The sequence below is a fragment of the Pteropus medius genome, unplaced genomic scaffold (genome assembly GCF_902729225.1).
Source record: "Pteropus medius unplaced genomic scaffold, Ma_sr-lr_union100, whole genome shotgun sequence".
NCBI lineage: Eukaryota > Metazoa > Chordata > Mammalia > Chiroptera > Pteropodidae > Pteropus > Pteropus medius.
This window is the reverse complement of record NW_024347791.1, coordinates 32,404,838-32,409,471: the sequence shown is the minus strand read 5'-3', so window position 1 is coordinate 32,409,471 and position 4,634 is coordinate 32,404,838. Positions and strand designations below refer to the sequence as shown.

General features: G+C 37.7%; 1 pseudogene; it reads left to right on the top strand.

The window, feature by feature from the left end:
• The first annotated feature begins 1,215 nt into the window (after window positions 1–1,215).
• Window positions 1,216–4,083, top strand: LOC120615121 (coiled-coil domain-containing protein 58-like; annotated as a pseudogene).
• The last annotated feature ends 551 nt before the right edge of the window (window positions 4,084–4,634 follow it).

The window sequence follows — 4,634 nt, the reverse complement described above, 5'->3', positions numbered from 1 at the left end:
ATGGACTACTACTCAGTAACAAAAAAGAATAAAATCTTGTGATCTAGAACAAATGGATGGACCTAGAGGGTACTGTGCTGAGTAGAATAAGTCAGACAGAGAAAGACAAATGCCATATGATTTCACTTACATGTGGAATCTAAAAAAAAAAACAAAATAAATAAGCAAAACAGAAAGAAACTCATAGACATAGAGGATATTTTGATGGTTGCCAGATAGGAGAGAAGTTAGAGGTGTTGGGTAAAAAGGAGAAAAGATTAAGAGGTACACATTGGTAGTTATAAAATAGTCATGGGAATGTCAAGTATAGCTTATGGAATATAGTTAATAATATTGTAATAACTGTGTATGGTTTCAGATGGGTATTAGATTTATAGAGGTTATCACTTCGTAAATTATATAAATGTCTAATCACTATGTTGTACACCTGATACTAATATATGTCAACTATAATTTAAAAATAAAAAAAATATTTTTAAAAATTGGAATAGAATACACAGTTTTATTGTAACCTAATCTTGGAAGAGACATCCCATTATATCTGTCATATTGTATCAATTAAACATGAGTCAATAATTTCAGCACACAGTCAAGGGGAAGATATTACATTACATAAGGGTATGAATACTGAATTATGTGAATCATTTGGGGGTCATCGTAGGACTGCCTATTACAGGTTTTTTACCACTAAGTATCACCCATCTTTCTACATGGGCTTGGCAAATGCTTCAAGGGTCATCTTAAACTTCTCATTCTCTTTGAAGCCTTCCCAATCTTTATCGAATATAATTTTTGCCTCCTCAGTGCTCCAACATACCTAATGGTTAGTACTCATTTAGATACTTAGCATATATTACCCAAAACTATAGATATCCTTTCAGAAATGTTTGCCTCATTATCTCATTCAGAATGTATGGTCCTGGAGAGCATACAGCATCTTAAATTCATCTTGTACTACTGTATTTAGATCAATGCTTTTCACTTAGTTGACATTTAGTAGGTACCTTTTTCTGTGGCTAAGACTTTTAAAAATTGCCCTAGGGATCTAAGAAGTACACTGAACTGGTTTCAGTAATTTCTAAATTATCAGTAATATAGCACTCTGGAACACTTCCAATAAACTCATAGAGCAGTAAGCATCCATTTCAATACAGCAATGAATACAATCTAAGTCAGAAGAAATAGTGATTTTAAAGATGACATATGAGGTCCAATATGGCGGTGCCCCATGGTGGTGTGAACTTTGAGGACTTTGCCAAGTTTCAGAAATTACTCCAAGTGATGAGGATGATTGATGACAGAATAGTACATGAATTAAATACTATGGTTCCAACAAATTCCTTTGCAGGGAAAATTGAATCCAGACAAACCCTTATGAGTCTTTGATGGAGGCTTATGCCAGTAGGGACAGAATCATTAAAAAATTGTACAGCTCAAAAAGAGGAGAATAAAATGGCGTAGATGACAGAGGCTCTGTTCATCCCTCTTGCGACCAATTCAAAGTTGTTACAGAAACATGGAGCAAACAACAAGGAAAGTCACCTGGGATCTATAGGAACAGAAGTACTATAATTAGGGAGAGAAGTAATTACTGAACTACAATGGTAGAAGGTAAGAGGGGGAGAAGTTGCGAGGCCGCCAGCCTCAAGTGGCTGAGTGGGACAGAGGCAGTGATAGCAGCAGACTCCTCTTAAAGGGGCTGTGTCTGCAAGCAGACATTCCTGGCAACAGACATGTTTGCTCTGAGCACCAGCACAGGGTGGGCTGCTCCAAGGGCACTAGGGACTTATTGGGGGACACTGAGTTGTCAGAGTGAGAGCCGAAGGCAAGGCTCACTACATACAGAAGTGCCGTAGGTTTCCATCGTTCCTCTGTTGTGAGCTGCCCTCCCCACCAACCCAGTGTGCAAACTCAGTGCTGCCATAGCTGAGATCTCATCGTCCAGAGGATTCTCTAAAACTCTGCCTCACCCAACTCACGGCCCTACCCAAGCCACATTCAGTTGTGTTCTCAGCGAGTCCAGTGTTCACTGCTGAGCAGCACCAAGACTCACACTGGTGGCAGCTGACTGTGGTTTCTGGCATGACCTCTTAGGCAACTATAAGCACAGCATCTGTGGATTGCTTGGTAAATATTAACAGGAGAGGCATAGCCTGGGGCTAAATTTGGCCTGCAGCTGTACCTCTCTCAGGACTGTGCCACTGAACACCTACTACACAAAGTCAAGCTAGTAAGACCGCGAGACTTAGGAGCTTTGCTTAGTACATAGAAACAGACACAGAAAGACAGCCAAAATTGGAAGACAAAGAAGCAGAAACCATATGAGAGAATAGAACAGAGATCCAGGAATAATGGAGTCAAGCAATCTAACAGATGCAAAATTCAAAGCACTGGTTATAAAGATGCTCAATGAACTTAGGAGAAGTGTAGATGAGTTCAGTGAGAACTTTAATAAAGAGATAAAAAACATAAAAATGGAAATGGAAATTATAAAAGGGAACCAGTCAGAAATGAAGAACACATTATCTGAGATGAAGAGTATATTAGATGGCATAAACACAGTGGATAAAGAAAAGGATCAAACCACCGATATAGAAGATGGGGAAGCCAAGAGCACACAATCAGAATGGAAAGAAAAAAAAAATCCAAGACTATAATAATAATTTAGGGAGCCTATGGGACACTATTAAATGTAGAAATATCCATGTCATAGCATACTGGAAGGAAGACAAGACTTTAAACAGCTATTTAAAGAAATAATGTTGGAATACTTCCCTCAACTGGTAAAAGAAATAGACATAAAACTCCAGGAAGCTCAGAGAGTCCCAAAAACCAGGAACCCAAAGAGGCCCACACCAACACACAACATCATTAAAATCCCAAAGGTTAAACACAAAGAGAGAATTTTAAAAGCAGTGAGAGAAAAGCGGTTAGTTACCTACAAGGGAGCACTCATAAGGCTGTCAGCTGATTTCTCAAAAGAAACTTTGTAGGATAGAAAGGATTGGCATAAAATATTCAACATGATGAAAACCCAGGATCTACAAACAAGAATACTTTTTCCAGCAAAGCTATCATTTAGAGTAGAAGGACAAATACAGAGCTTCCCAGACAAAAATAAGCAAAAGAATTTATCAACACAAAACCAGTATTACAGGAAATGTTGGCAGAACATCTTTAAGAAGAAAAAATCTGTATGAAAAACAAGAATAAAGAATCATAACTACATTCTTATCAACAAGCACCTCAAATGGAAAAGAATGAAGTGCTCCAACCAAAAGATAGAGTGGCCGAATGGATAAGCGAACAGAATCCCTACATATGCTGCCTGTAAGAGACTCAACTTCAGAGCAAAAGACACACACAGACTAACAGGAAAGGGATGAAAATGATATTGCTTTGATGGACCTAGAGGGTATTGCACTGGATGAAATAAGTCAGATAGAGAAAGACAAATATCGCATGATTTCACATGCATGTGGAAGCTAAAGACTAAAATAAACAGCAACGAAATTGGAAATAAAACTCAGTATACAGAGAATATTTAGAGGGCTACTAAATGGGAGGGAGTTGGGAGGGACAGCAAAAAAAGCCAAAGGGATTAAGAAGTACAAATGGATATTTGCCGAATAGACATGGAGACGTAGAGTGTAGCATGGGGGAGATGTTTAATAATGTTGTAATACATATGTAAGGGGGAAGAGGGATACTCAATTTAGTGAGATGATCACTTTGCAAGTTATGTGGATTTCTGATCACTATGCTATACAACTGAAACTGATATATAATTGAAATAACTCATTGAATTGTAATGTAATGTAAATACAAGCAACTAATTGTCTATTATATATCAATAAAGCCAGAAAAAATTATAAAGATAAAACTTCATCAGTAGTAAAATACTTCCAAGAAGAGAGACAAAAGTATTTGGATGAATTAACATTACTAAAGCAACTTAGAAAATAACAGAGAAAGTTGAAATGAATGCAGTCAGAACTGAATGTTGAAGTGATAAATGACAGGAGCTGAAAATGTTTAATAGAATGCTGCCAAATGCACTTCAATCCTCTAAAGAATGAATAAAAAAAATACTTTTTTTAAAAAGAAAGACCGGGTCATCTAATAAAAGCTAAGCATGAGAGACAGTAGTAACTCGGGCTTCCTAAGACAATTTCTGAGCTGGGCCTTGACAGATTTTATATGTGGCAAAAATGGAGAAGAAAACAAAGGGAACTGAGTAAATGGAGGAAGAGGGTTAGGAAACTGGAGTGCCGTAAAGATTTTTGTTTACGGTGTTGGAATTGTTACAACAGGGAGAAACTGGAGGCAGGGAGAGAAGTTATTTTTTATAGAAAGCAACAGTTTTTGCTTTGTGGATTCTGACTCAAAGATTCCCTATGGCAGTGGTCCTCAATCTTTTTGTCACCAGAGGCCGGTACTCCTATGAGAATCTAATGCCTGATGATCTACGGTGGAGCTGAGGTGGTGATGCTATCACTGAGGAGCGGCTGCAAATACAGATGAAGCTTCAAGACCTTTTGTAGATTTCAGCCTCACTTAATCAAGACCCCAAGTATAAATAATTCTGATAATTAGGAGAAATCAACTGCTATTTTATACCGAATCCATAGAAA